We start from the raw sequence: 15,626 nt of genomic DNA on the forward strand, positions 1-15,626 counted from the left end.
TGGCCCGTTCTTGCTTTGGTGCAAGCTCCCTCGCTATCTTTCCCTGAGTGCAGTCTGGGTCGGTCTTCCCTGGACCGTCACCGTCACAGATGGGCGGCGAGCCAGACACCACTCGCTGCAAAGCGCGCAGGGTTTTTGCAACCAGAGCCGGGAATCGCGTTCCCTTTACTTCCTCTAAACAAGTGGCTCCGTGCCACATTAAACTTTCCAGCTTTAATCATTTAAAAATATATAGCTATGTTTTATTTATAAAGCTCCTACTGTTGGGCTGCATATTTTCACATTTCTGGAGCAAATAAGGAAGCAAAAACAAATGAAAGACTCCAAATTATTCCAAGAGGAGTAAGTAAGCAATACCACCCTAGGATCAGACAATCTGGCTTGAATTCCAACTCCCTCTCTTACTGGCATGTGACCCTAGCCAAATTTCTTTATCTCTGGGTAAGTATTGTAACTACCTCTGAGATAGGAGTAATAGTAGCCACTTCTTAGGATTGCTTGGAATTTACTTAAAGTAAATGCACATAGAAAGCCCTTTAAAAAAAAAAAAAAACCTTTGCCCATTAACTTAAGATCTTTGTATCACATGAATTTCAATCTCCATCAAACTTTTTATTTATTTTTAAAGTTTTTATTTTTAGTGTGGACCATTTTTAAAGTCTTTATTGAATTTGTTACAATATTGCTTCTGTTTTATGTTTGGGTTTTGGGCCCTGAGGCATGTGGGATCTTAGCTCCCCTACCAGGAATCAAAACCACACCATCTGCATTGAAAGGCGAAGTCCCAAACATTAGACCACAATGGAAGTCCCCTACAACAAACTTTTTTAAACTGTTATTTGCTAAAAAGGAGTAAAGTTGGCCTATGTTTTAACCCCTCCCTTTCTTTATGATTACCCATAAAGTGGAATTTTAGGAGTGAAATCATGTACTCAAAGGTAGAAAATATAAAAAAGGAAGAATAGAACTGGAAGTATGATGAATCCACACACTGGATGATGACTCAAAAGATGCAAAGATGACTGACTACTTTCCCTGAATTCCTATGGTATTATTTCAGTGCCACTGATCTAATCTACATACTTAATTCAGAGTCAACAGATTATCCAGCTCCTTCTGTCCACAAGCACTGTGCTAGGAGTGTTGGGGCTACAAAGGTGAATAAAGCACTGTCTTTCCCCTGGGAGCTACCACTAGGAGACAGGAGACCCAGGCCACACCCCCTCTGCAGTTGAATGCCAGTTACCCAGTCTTGACCACCTGTGTTCTCTGTGCCTCTAAAACCTGTGTTCCAGAAGCCTCCAATCAACATCCACCATGTTTCATGGTCACACGGTGAAAGAGAGGGATGTGGATCACAATTTAATGCCTAAGAAAAGACCTTCTCTGGACTAATCTTGACTTTGTATTACAGGCCAAAGGACAGGTAATCTGACTTCATTCCTTCTCTAGTCCATGGGCGTCCCTGGTGGCTCAGACGGTAAAGAATCCGCCTGCTATGAGGGAGACCTGGGTTCGATCCCTGGCTTGGGAAGAGCCCCTGGAGGAGGGCATGGCAATCCACTCCAGTATTCTTGCCTGGAGAATCCACTTGAACAGAGAAGCCTGGTAGGCTACAGTTCATGGGGTCGCAAAGAGTCAGACATGACTGAGTGACTAAGCGTGCACTTTCCTAAGCATACTTTCCTAGTTCGTACACCACAGCTGCCCCTTATTTATACCACCATATATGAGTCATAATTCGGCAAACATTAAAACAGAATCCCTGGCTCAATGAAGACTCCTCAGTTGGATTTTACTTTATTGCTTTAATGAGACCTAATAAATCCCCATGATGACAGTATCTATTGTATTACTAGTATTGTCTCTGTTTCCAGCTTCCTGGTCTACTCTTGCCCTGTCCTCTCCATCCATTCTCAGCACTGAGGGCCTGGAAGGGTCCAGCTTCGGCTTCCATCTCCCACCTCTGATATCACTCTAGGCCCACTCCCACCTCACCACCTTCTAGACACATTGGCCTCAGCTCTGCTACACACACATACACACACACACACACACACACACACACACACACACACAGGCTCTAGCCTTGGGGTCTTAACTGGCTCCTTTTCATCTTTGAGGCCTCATCTCTTCAAGAAGGTTTTCCCTCACCATTGACCTCTTTTAAAACCCCACTCAGTTACTCTGTATAATCATAGAGAGCCATCCAGTCATATCATAATAATATTATTACTTTCATTCCATTATGCTTAGCCTCATTGGATTACCTTGGTTGTTTGTTGTCTATCAATATATCCAAAATGGGAACACTTCTCCTTCCATCTGCTCTCACCAAGGCAGCTGCAGTGACCTCCTAACTTGTCCCCCTGCTTCTACTCTGGCTTACACAGCAGCCAGAGTGATCCCACCAAAATGGATGTCAGATTCTGTCACTCCTCTGCTCAAAACATCCTCCAGTACCTCCCCATTTTCCCCAGAGTAAATGACAAAAGACTCTACAGTGGCTTTGCAAGCAGAGAGTGACAAGTTTGTACATTTCAAGTTGAACAAAGGAAAAGACTAATTGCTCTTTGGCCATTAAACAAGCAACACCCAGAATCTTTTTTAATCAATCAGTGACAACCTCCCAATCATGGCTACTGCTGACTTCAGGAAGTTAGCCAATCAGCAACAGGCATACTTCAGTAATCCTCTTCCTTCTTCAGCTAAAGGCCAATTCATCTCTGATCAGTCTAGCTTCTAAAAGTTCCAGTCTCTGAACCCTGCACTTCCTGAACACTATATATAAGACCTTAGACTTCTCTGTTCAAAGATGCTCTGCCTTATAATACAGCTGTCCTTTGCTTGGCCAGAAATATATTCATCACTTTTTATTTCTGTCAGATACGAAGATCGGGCTTCCCTGATAGCTCAGTTGGTAAAGAATCTGCCTGCAATGAAGAAGACCCCAGTTCAATTCTTGGGTTTGGAAGATCCCCTGGAGAAGGAATAGGCTACCCTCTCCAGTATTCTTGGACTTCCCTTGTGGCTTAGCTGGTAAAGAATCTGCTTGCAATGTGGGAGACCGTTGGGTTCGATCCCTGGATTGGGAAGATCCCCTGGAGAAGGAAAAGACTACCCACTGTAGTATTCTGGCCTGGAGAATTCCATGGACTGTATAGTCCATGGGGTTGCAAAGAGTCAGACACAACAGAGCGACTTTCACTTTTCATGAAGATTGGACCAGATTTCCTCTCTACTCCCCCTCTAACTTTTATATCCTATTTTCTCCTTTGCTCACTCCACTTCCTTTTATCTTTATTTATGGCAGGAGCACTCCTACCTCAGGGCCTTTGCATTTGCTATTCCATCTGCCTAGCACATGTTTCCCTCTGATAACCACACAGCTCACTCTCTCACCTCCTTCTATTTCTTTGTGACACCAGCCTTTTCTCTTATCTAGAAACTGTAATACCAGGGCCTTCCCTGGAGGTCCAGTGTTTAAGACTCTGCACTTGCAATGCAAGAGGCATGTGTTTGATCCCAGGTCAGGGAACCAAGATCCCGCATGCCCTGGGGATGCAGCTAAAATAAATAAATATTAAAGATGCAATTCCAGTTCCCTTCCCCCACTCTCTCTTAACTGCTTTATTATTTTTTTCAGTAACACTTTATCACCTCTGACATCCTATAGAGCTTCCTTATTTATTTTGTTTGTGTTTTGTCTGTCTCTTCCTGCTAGAATGTAAGCCCTATGAGGACAAGGAGTTTTGCTTATTTTGTGCATCCCAAGCACATAGTAGGTGTTCAAAAATACTTGAGTGAATGGATTTTTAACATTTCACTGTATTACAATATAGACTCCTTGCGTGCAAAGACCTTGTGTTTGCTTCTGTATAGTCAGGGTCTGGAAGAGTGTCTGCACATGGTAGATGCTCCAGAGATATGTATGGGATGAGTGAATGAGCAGACGCTGGATAACACTACATGGATGGCTAATATGGCTCGATTTTTTATTTTTCAGCTTTGCAATGGTGCAAAAGCAATATACAGTCACTAAAAATTGTTCTTCAGATTTTGAGACTTTTGTTTTGTTTTGGCTGTGCAGCTTACAGGATCTTTAGTTCCCTGATCAGGGATCAAACCCATGCCCTCTGCAATGGAAGCATGGATCTCTAGATCCATGAACCTAGAACTAGTGGTTCTAAATCTAGAACCACTAGACTACCAGGGAATCCACCAAATGTTGAGTTTTGATCATTTTTCAGACTGATGGTATTCATACTCTCAGGATGCTGGGCAGTGGCAGTGAGCCACAGCTTCCAGTCAACCACAAGATCATGAGGGTAAAAACCAGTACATTCACAACCCTTCTGTCCCCACACAGCCATTCTGCTTTTCACTTTCAGTACAGTATTCAATAAATTACATGAGATATTTAACACTTTATTGTAACATAGGCTCTGTGTTAGATAATTTTTCCCAACTATAGGCTGATGTAAGGGCTTCCTGGGTGCTCTTCACCAGGTGTGCTGGTGGTAAGAACCCACCTGCCAAAGCAGGAGCCGTAGAAGACACGGGTTCAATCCCTGGGTCAAGAAGATTCCCTGGAGGAGGGCATGACAACCCACTCCAGTATTCTTGTCTGGAGAATCCCATGGACAGAGGAGCCTGATGGGCTACACAGTTCATAGGGTCACACAGAGTCGGACACAACTGAGGCAACTTACCATGCACACATGAAGGCTGATGTAGTATTCTGGGCATGTTTAAGGTAGGTTAGGCTAAGCTGTGATGTTCAGTAGGTGAGGTGTACTAAATGCATTTCAACTTACAATATTTTCAGCTTCCTATGGGTTTATCTGGATATAATGATGTAACCCCATATAAATCAAGGAAGATCTGCATTTTAATTGATAAAATAAATGACCCTGAAATTACCAAAGCTATATGTATCATTTCTCTCCAGAGAAACAGAGCTAATAATCATATTTTAAATTCCTCAAGTTACTATGAAGTGTTCATCAAATATTCAAAACATATTCATCACTAGTTCTGCATGGATTAGATAAGTTAATATATGAAGATGATTAAAACATCCTTGATCCATCTGAAAAAGATCTTTCTCTGTTCTAGGGCTGCCCAGGCCAAGAACCAGTGGAAAAATTGACAGAAAGGAAAGCCAGAGAACAACTTTTTCTCATTTTGTTTGCTTTCACTTAAATTGTTGTCTTCTCTGAACCAGTGACCCTGTCTGCAGTCTCTTTTTGATCTATTTACTATGACAGGTTCAGATTAATCTTCCTGAAACCCAAGTATTACCATGTTATTACCTTTTAAAAATCATGACAATAGTTCCCACTTTCAGCATGTTTACTGCAATTGGGTACTCTAGTCATTCACACGTGTTTTCTCATTTTAGTCACACCATGACCTTGTGAAGTAGGTATTATTATTGCCATTTAAAAGAACTGAAAGCAAGCTCAGAATTCAAGAAACCCAGACATGACACAGCTAATATGTGGAGGAGCCAAGGCTAACACCTCCTCTTAGTCTCACCACATTGCAAGTTCATTCTGACCCCAATCTCCCTTATAAAAATCCTGTTTATAAGATCTGAATAGACGATCCTCTATGAAGATGTTTAGATGGGCAATAAGCACGTGAGAAGATGTGCAGCACCATTAATTATAAAGGAAATGCAAATGAACACCACAGTGTGAGTCTACTTCACAACCATTAGTTTGGCTATCATAAAAAACAGCTAATGACAAATGTTGTTGAGGATGTGGGGAAATCCTCATACACAGAGCCCTCATACACTGCTGGTGGGCATGTAAAAGGTGCAGCTGTGGTGGACCTGTTTGGACAGTTCCTCAAACAGTTAAACATAGAGTTAACATTTGACCCAACAATCAACCCCACTCCTAAGCATATACCTAGGAAAAATAGAAAGAAAAAAAAATCTGCACAAAAACTTGTACCTGAAGCTTCATAGCAGTGTTATTCATATAGCCAAAATGTGGAGATAACTCAAATGTCCATCAACTGATAAATGGATAAACAGATGAGGTGTATGAATATTATTCAGCCATAAAAATGAATAAAGTTCTGACACATGCTACAACATGGATGAGCCTTGGAAACATCTATGCAGAAGAAGGCAGACCCAAAAGACCAGAGAGTATGTGATTTCATTTATAGTAAATGTACAGAAGAGGCAAATCCATAGAGACAGAAAGTCAGCTGGTTGTTTAGAACTCCAGGAGGGGATGGGAGAATAAGGGGTGACAGTTACAGGACATGAGGTTTCTTTTGGGGTGATGAAAATGTTCTAAAATTGATTGCAGTGATAGTTGCACAAATCTGTCAATATACTAAAAACCATTGAATTGTACACTTTAAATGGTTAAATAGTATGGTAGGTAAACAGCATCCCAGTAAAGCTGTTATTAAAAAAAATCCTACCCACTGTTAATATCTTTATGTGTGAAGTGCATACAGATTGATAAGAAAAACACATATCTCCAACAGAAAAACAAGCAAAGGGCATAAAATAGAAAACTCACAAAAGAGAAATACAAATAGCTAATAAACATGTGGTGCCTGGGGGAGGGGAGTTTCCCCTCAAATCAAATGAAGAAGTGAAAAAGCTGGCTTAAAACTCCACATTTCAAAAACTAAGATCATGGCATCTGGTCCCATCACTTCATGGCAAATAGATGCGAAAACAATGGAAACAGTGACAGACCTTATTTTCTTGGGCATCCCTCACTGCAGATGGTGACTGTAGCCATGAAATTAAAAGATGCTTGCTCCTTGGAAGAAAAGCTATGATAAACCTAGACAGCATATTAAAAGGCAGAGACTTTACTTTGCCAACAAAGGTCTGTCTCGTCAAAGGTATGGTTTTTCCAGTGGTCATGTATGGATGTAAGGGTTGGACCATAAAGAAGGCTGAGCACCAAAAATTTCATGCTTTCTAAATTGTGGTGTTGGAGAAGACTCTTGAGAGTCCCTTGGGCTGCAAGATCAAACCAGTCAATCCTAAAAGAAATCAATCCTGAATATTCATTGGAAGGACTGATGCTGAAGCTGAAGCTGAAGCTCCAATACTTTGGCCACCTGATGCAAAGAGCTGACTCATTAGAAACCACCCTGATGCTGGGAAAGATATAAGGCAGGAGGAGAAGGGGCCAACAGAGGATGAGATGACTGGATGGCATCACCAACTCAATGGACATGAGTCTGAGCAAGCTCCAGGAGTTGGTAAAGGCCAGGGAAAACCTGGTGTGCTGCAGTCCATGGGGTCTCAAAGAGTCGGACATGACTGAGTGACTGAACAACAATCAAATACGCTAAGAATTGTACACCAAAGACGAAGATGTGGTGAGATAAGTGTTCCCATACCCTGATGATAGGAAGCGTTCTAGAAAGCAATTAGTGAGTGTGCACCAGCAGACTTTAAGGTGCTTTTCCCTTCTAGTCAATAAATGAATCATAAGGAAATAACTTGTAACGCAAGTAATAGTATATTACCTAATAAAATAATTTTGTGATGCAGCTTAGATTATATTATCTAATATAATAATTAGGTAATAAGAGATTCAGAAGAGCTCTGTCAGCAGTAGAAAAGCTATATGGTAGGCAGACTCTAAAGTGGCCCCCGTCCTACTGTATAGCATAGGGAACTAGATCAATATCTGTGATAAATTATAGTACCAAAGAATGAAACATAAAATGGCCTGCAATGATCCCTACTTCCTGGTATTCATACCTTTGTGCAATTCCCTCCCCTGTTTACTTTCCTGATGGTCCAGTGATTAAGACTCCAAGCTTCCAGTGCAGGGGATAAATATTGATCCCTGGTCAGGGACCTAGGATCCCACATGCAGCCTGGTGTAGCCAAAAAATGTATAAATTAACCTCCCCTAGCTTGTAGGCTGGATTTATTGATTTGCTTCCAGTGAATAGAGTGTAACAGGTAAAATTAGATTACAAAAAGACTGAATTCCATCCTTTCTCTCTAATAGATACAGAGATATGTAGACAGACATATAAATAGTAAATATAGAGAGGTCTGTATATAGATGAAAAGTAAAAGTGGAAGTGTTAGTCACTTAGTCATGTCTGACTCTTTGTGACCCCATGGACTGTATAGCCCACCAGGTTCCTCTGTCCATGGAATTCTCCAGGCAAGAATACTGAAGTAGGTTGCCATTTCCTTCTCCAGGGGTCTTCCTGACCCAGAGATCGAACTCGGGTCTCCTGCATTGTAAGCACATTCTTTACCGTCTGAACCACAAGGGAAGCCCATTGTATGTCAATATTTATAGCTATATTTATCTATCTACCTAGAGAGAAAAAGAGAAAACTTATGTCTATAGCTGACAGCCAGCAAGAAACTGAATTCTGCCAATGGTTATGGAAGCTTGGAAGTGAGTCTTCCCCCAGTTGAAGTTTGAGGTGACTGAAGCCCACCAGCTATCTTGGTTGCCACCTTGAAAGTGAGTGAGTGAGTGAAGTCGCTCAGTCATGTCCAACTCTTTGTGAGCGCATGGACTGTAGCCCACCCGGCTCCTCCATCCGTGGAATTTTCCAGGCAAGAGTACTGGAGTGGGTTGCCATTTCCTTCTCCAGCCACCTTGAAAAGCCTGAGCCAAAGCCACTGCCAGATTCCCACCCCATCGAAACTGTGAGATAGAAAATGTTTACTGTTTTATGCCTTTGAGTTGTAGGGTATTAATTTGTCACACAGTAATAGATAACTAATACAGCCTCATTGTCTAACAGACTGAAAATGCTTAAAGTAGGTGAAATAGTATGTTACACTGCTGTTAAACATCTGTTAAAGAATTTTTAGTAACACAGGAAGATGTTCAGATTACAATGTTGAGAAATAAACTCCAAAAAGATATACAATATGATTCCAAATTGGAAAGTCTATATTTGCATGAATACTTACAGGGAAAACCTGCAAGTGAATATGTTAATAGTCAACAGTTTTCTCTGACACAGAATAGTTATTCCTCACATGCGTGTGGATTTCAGTTAGGGAATCATTCAGTTCATTTCTACTGAATATCTACAATGTGCCCACCAGCCCTGAGAACATCTTGCTCTTGTCGGGAACAAGACCAAGTCACTGCTCTCCTGAAACATGCTTGATGAGATAGCTCATGGAGAGACAGAGAGATGGAGAGTAGTGGATAGACTGTCAGATACATTTTAGAAATAAAACATTTTGGTGCCAAAAATGTGTATGAAGAAATAGAATTTTCTCTTGGGTGGTTGGCCTGAGTAGCAGGGGAGGATTCTAGAGCTGGACTGCTTGGTATGCAATCGTGGTGTAATAACCATCAGCTGAGTGACCTTGGAGGCACAGGCTACATAATCTCTGTATGCCCCAGTCTTCTTATCTGCAGAGTGATGGCTTTCTCATCCATTTTAGAGATAGCAATATAACTCTTAGATTGAGTTGGGGGGCATGAGTTAGTATAAAGAACTTAAAAGAGAGCCTGATGCATTGAAGGTTGGTCAAAATCATTAGCCATTATTATTTTATCTATTTATTTTTGGCTGTGCTGGGTCTTCGATGCTGCAAGTGCTCTTCTCTAGTTGCAGAGATCGGGGCCTACTCTTCATCGAAGGGCGCGGGCTTCTCATTGCGGTGGCTTCTCCTGTTGCGGAACACAGGCTCTAGGACCCACGAGGCTCAATAGTTGTAGCATGTGGGCTCAGTGGTTGTGGCATGTGGGCTCAGTAGTGACAGTTCCCAGGCTCTAGAGCACAGGCTCAATTAGTTGTGGCACACTGGTTTAGCTGCTCTGAGTCATGTGGGATCCTCCTGGGCCAGGGATCAAACTCATGTCTCCTGCATTGGCAGGCAGATTCTTTACCCCTGAGACACCAGGGAAGCCCAGTCATTGTTGTTATAATTATTGAGATGGGGATGACAGAATGAAATCAAAATTAAGAATAACTATGAGTACGTAATATAATTGACAGTTATTAATGTTCTTTTTTACAGTGGAATCAGGCCATCTTTAAAGGTTATCTAGTCTGCTCAGTTATGGGAGTAATTTATATGCTATGTGATCATTAACACCCATGTCTCTGTAGATTTGAGGTGCTTGGGGGAAGGAATAAAAGGGCAGTGAATTTTAATAGGCATGTTAGGGAGTGGGCCTACAAGAGAGGTGTGATGAGGCAGGCTGAGCCCTGGAGGGGAAGGACCTGCTGGAGGAGGTAACCTGAGGGGGAGGAAATGGGGAACCACAGACCTCCCTCCCACCTCTTGGTGCAGTACAGCTCCTGAGGATTTTCAGTGGCCCTAGGCATCGAAAAGATTATGGTGCCATGTTGCTCACATCTAATTCAAAATTAAAAGGAGACTTTATTGCAAAATACATGGATATAAGTCCCACAGAGTTTTAGCTTTCTCCCAAATGGGCACTCTGGGATGTTTTTCAATATTAAACTCATTCCAAATAATATTTCCCCTCATTTTCTGATATCCTTGTTTTGCTGGTCCTTAAGCACATTCTTGGTATGCATAATGGTTCATTCCACCTGGGAAGTTTGGGCTACTGACCTCCCCTGCGCGCATGCTCAGTCATGTCTGACTCTCTGTAACCCCATGGATTCTAGCCTGCCAGGCTCCTCTGTCCATGGGATTCTCTAGGCAGGAATACTGGTGTGGGTTTCTCCTCCAGAGGATTTTCCCTACCGAGGGATCAAACCTTGGTTCCTGCATTGGCAAGCAGATTCTTTACCGCTGAGCCACCAGGGTAGCCCACTGACCTCTCACTCATTGACATTTGCCTGGCTACTGCTTACATATCCTCCAGAATTTAGTGTAGATATCACCCCCTCTAGGAAGCCTTCCTGATCCTCCAAGTCCAAGCCTTAGAATTACATTCATCTCAATATGTCCTCCTGTGAGTGTAGATTCTGCGAGAGCCCAAGCACGTCCTCCTTGTTCATCACTGCACCCTATGACAGTGCCTGGCTCAGAGGTGAATGGCAGTTTTCTAAATGAACAGATTATCTAATGAGTGACCTCACCCCCCAACTCCCTCACCGCCTACAAGCCCCTGGACAAAGCTAACAGGCCAGCTCTGTGCAGGTTGCTCTGATGGGACTCCAGGACCCTTGAAGTTTTCCTGCCTCAGAGCCAGAGACCCTTCCACCACCATGCCTTTGACTTGACTCTGACCCAGTCCAGGGAGAACCCAACGCAATCAAAGGATACACAATTATGAGCTAAGACTGAACCAACATAACTGAATTTTCTGAACCTAGAGTGATAAGGTTTTCTTTCTTTCTTTTTTTTTTTAAAGGCATTTGTGACTATAATCTGGGAAATCACCGAGTTTTATGAAATGTAAAGGGAAGGATGCTTAGCGGCTCCTCCCAACTTGGCACCTCCCTCATCTTCATTATCCTTCTGGGAAATAGGGTTTTCCCGGCTGCAAAGACTCCTCCCACTTGTGTTTGCTGATAATCAAACTTACAGATTCATTTGCACAATTGTGAAGACATTCTAGGCCTTCTGGCTCCAAGATTGCAAACTCCTACCAAGCCAGTCTGGTCTCTGGAGGCAGCACACACACTTTTATGTCATTTAAACACCTGATTCGAAGAACTGACTCATTTGAAAAGACCCTGATGCTGGGAAAGATTGAAGGTGGGAGGAGAAGGGGACGACTGAGGATGAGATGGTTGGAGTTGGTGATGGACAGGGAGGCCTGGTGTGCTGCAGTGCATGGGGTCTCAAAGAGTTGGACGGGACTGAGCGACTGAACTGAACTGACGGGTACAGGATTTGGATCTTGAGCTGGGAGGGAGGAGTTTAAGTCATTTGGGAACAATGGCTTCTTTCACTTGCCCCAGGCCCCACCAATCCCTGGCTTCTACCGGACTATTCCTTACCTTTTGTGACCTGCCTGACCTCTGAAGACAGGTCTTGGTGTTGGCAACTGATGCTAGTTCAGCCTTCAACCTATCCCGAGTAAGAGTGCTTGACTTTAAGGAGAGCAAATGTCTACCTCTGTCTGGTGTCAAAGCTGGGAGGAACTGGCCTGGCAACTGCCTGGCCCCCAGCCCCATGGAGATAGCCAACACACACACACACACACAGAAGCCAAGAAAGGTCTCAGCTGGGTTCTAGTTTCTGGTTCACCAATCTGTCTAACTTTTTGCCAACTTAGTACTGGTCATCAACTTAGTACTGGCTGGTTCTTTTTTTCTTATTTTTTCTCTTTATTTCTTTTTTTTCATTGAAGTATAGTTGATTTACAATATTGTGTTTCAGGTATACAGAAAACTGATTTGATTATACACACATGTATACATACATTCATTTTTTTCTGATTCTTTCCATTATAGTTTATTACACGATATTGAATGTAGTTCTCTGTGCTATACAGAAAATCCTTGCTGTTTGTCTATTTTGTGTATGGTAGTGTGTATCTGCTAATCTCATACTCCCAACTTATCCCTCCGCTTCTCCTTCCCCTATGGTAATCATGTTTTTTTTCTATGTCTGTGAGTCTTTCTGTTTTGCAAATAAGTTCATTCATACAATTTTTTAGATTCCTCATATGTGTGTGTGTTCAGTCGTGTCTGAGTCTTTGTGACCCCATGGATGGTAGCCCACCAGGCTCTCCATGGAATCTTCCAGGCAAGAATACTGAAGTGTGTTGCCATTCCCTACTCCAGGGGATCTTCCCAACCCAGGGATCGAACCTGCGTCTCTTGTGTCTCCTGCACTGGCAGGCAGATCTTTATCACTGGGAAGCCCAGACACCTGGGAAGCCCAGATTCCTCATATACATGATATCATATAATATTTGTCTGTCTCTGTTTGACTTACTTCACTTAGTACTAGCTGCTTTTTGTCCCTTGAAGTTAAGTCCTGAGTAACACACCCTGTGTCTAGTATGATCTCAGAGGTAATAACCACAGAGGGGATGTTGATTTTGTTCTTTGTGATACTGCCTGCCACCTCCTTTCATCTGAGTTAATATATACAGTCACCTCTCTACCACCCCAGGTGATATGTAATGCAAAAGAAATCATCACAAAGCTTATAATTAGGGAGATATCGTATCCAGGAGAGAGCCATGGGACAGGGCAAGTACAGAGAAAGAAACAGCCAGAGGAATAAAAAAAAGAGAAACAATGGGAACTGGACTTTCACTTTTCAAGTTTTCAACTGAAAAAAAAAAATTTATGGCACTAGTATCAAAGTTTAATGGGTCTAGTGTGATCATTTGGAAAACTATTTGGTACAATCTCTCACCTTATATCTTACACTAAATTGATCCTCCTATTCACAGCTCTCCCATCAGACAACTACCCCCCACCACTCCACCAACAACAGAGCAGGAATCATGTGCTCACCTTTGTCCTGTCAATTATTCTAAGGATCTTAGCGCTGTAATCGTGGCAGGCACTTCGGAAAATTGCTGTGTCGATGTGCTGAATAGAGCAGATGTGGCCTGTGCATATAGCACGCATGTCTCTGCCGAGCGCACCTTTCCATCCTTCTTCAGGTAACATCACTCTCCTTTGGTGACAAGTGCTTGTCCCCCACGCCAGCCATGTGGTCAGAGTGGGTGTGGCCAGTCAGGTGCTGTGGGTGCTGGACACAAGCTCAGCAGGCCATGGTGCCTCAGCTCCATAGCCACAGCAAGTAGCTCGGGGAGTGGGTTCCACCCAAGTCAGGACAGACAGGACCCTTTTGTGGGGTTTTGAAATACAGCTGTAGGGGAAGAAGAGGCAAAGAACTTTCCTTTCCTCATAGGTGGTGAAGCTGTGACATGACTGAGAGTTCTCAGCAGGCACCTCTCTTGAAGTATAGAAAATACTCGTCCACATAAGAAATGCAGAGAAAATAGAATATGAGTTCAGTTCCTGAAATCCATGCTTTCCTGAGGCTGAATAGTTATGTTTCAATTTGGAGAATTACTCCAGGATCCAATAAATTATCCCACCTTTCTTTTTGTTCTTCTTACATTAGTTTGAATTCAGTTTCTATTGCTATAAGCAAAGAATCTTCAACAGACTCACAGACTTAGACAACAAACTTATGATTGCAGGGACAGGGGGTGAACAGATAAATTGGGATTTGGGGATTGACTTGTACACACCGCTATATTGAAAATAAAATGCCTTTCCATGAAAAAATAAGATAAAAAATAAAAAAACAAAGGATCTCCATCAGTTTATAAATTGTCTGCAACCTATTTTTGATCTGCCCAAGGAGCATCAGAGAACCTAAGGGAAAAGCCTGTAGATTGGGAACAAACTTTTAGAACCAATAGTCTTCAAGAGGGCAGTAGAAAAGAGTAAGAGAGAAAAAAGCTCTAAACAGGAATATATTTGGTTGGCCAAAGAGTTCATTCAGATTTTTCCATCAGATGATATGGAAAATCCAAAAGGAAATTTTTGGCCAACCCGATATTTTGTGACTCCTTATAATAATAACAGCTATTGCTACCTATGAGGTAAGGATTATCTCCATTCTATAGATGAGAAAGCAGGCTCAGCAAGGTCAAACAACCTGTAAGTGACTGGCTTTAAACTCAGGTCTGTGTGATTTCCAAGCTTCATCTCATGTCTCCAGACTCGAGTATGTTCCTGGCATGAAAAGCAAAGCTTCCTTTTGTTGTTCAGTCACTAAGTCACATCCAACTCTTTGCGACCCCATGAACTGCAGTACAGCCAGGCTTCCCTGTCCTTCACTATCTCCCCGAGTTCCTTCCTTTAGTCTCACCTATTTTTAGGAAAATATTTGAGATGAAGACATTGGAGACTGGACACTGGAAATTTCTGCTGCATGTCCCTTGTTAGTGGTTAGTCAGATACTCATGCTTCCCTTCTTAGACATCCATAGGAATTAAGGCAGAATCTACTCACTCATTCATTCCTGGAACACTGAAAGAAGTTCAGATTGTTTATCTGTCAGAAGCCAGAACTGGGAAAGGTCATTTGAATAGATACATCACAAGTCTACCTGAAGGCAAAATGATTAAAAAAATTCTTATAGCTTTCAGGCTTGCTGTGTTTATAAATAAACACAGTGGAGTGTCAGTCGCTTAGTCTTGTCCGACTCTTTGTGTTCCCATGGACTGTAGACCACCAGGCTCCTCTGTCCTTGGGATTCTCCCTGGAGTGGGTTGTCATTCCCTTCTGCAGGGGATCTTCCTGACCTGGGGATCAAACCCAGGTCTCCTACATTGCAGGCGGATTCTTAAGTATCTGAGCTAAAGGGAAGCCCTGCAGATGATAAAGCTCTGCAGTTTATAAAGGTATTTTGAAACAGAACCAAACAAGCCGTTCCTGTATTGTCTGTACTGTCTGCGTACACGTGCATTGTACTTTCTCGCTATAATGGCCGTTGAGTAACTGTGATGTAAAACAAAATCGTTACCAGCTGGCCCTTTGAGAAAAATCACCTCTGGCCCAGGACAATGCTCCAAATGGAAGTGAGGAAACAGCAGAATAGTTTTTAGGTCACTTAAGCTCCAAGCCCAACTGCCCCTGGGTTCTACCCCTCAGAGAACATCCTGACACTCCACAGGCAGCCTAATCACATCTAAATCCACAGTATATACTGTTTCCACCCCACCTTCCTT

General features: G+C 42.5%; 1 long non-coding RNA gene across 1 annotated transcript in view; it reads left to right on the forward strand.

Moving 5' to 3' along the window:
• LOC128047822 (uncharacterized) overlaps positions 1-15,626 on the forward strand; it is a 30,763-nt gene that overhangs the window by 1,676 nt on the left and 13,461 nt on the right. The gene's annotated exons all lie outside the window — the stretch shown is intronic.

Source organism: Budorcas taxicolor, chromosome 5 (genome assembly GCF_023091745.1).
Source record: "Budorcas taxicolor isolate Tak-1 chromosome 5, Takin1.1, whole genome shotgun sequence".
Taxonomy (NCBI): Eukaryota; Metazoa; Chordata; class Mammalia; order Artiodactyla; family Bovidae; genus Budorcas; species Budorcas taxicolor.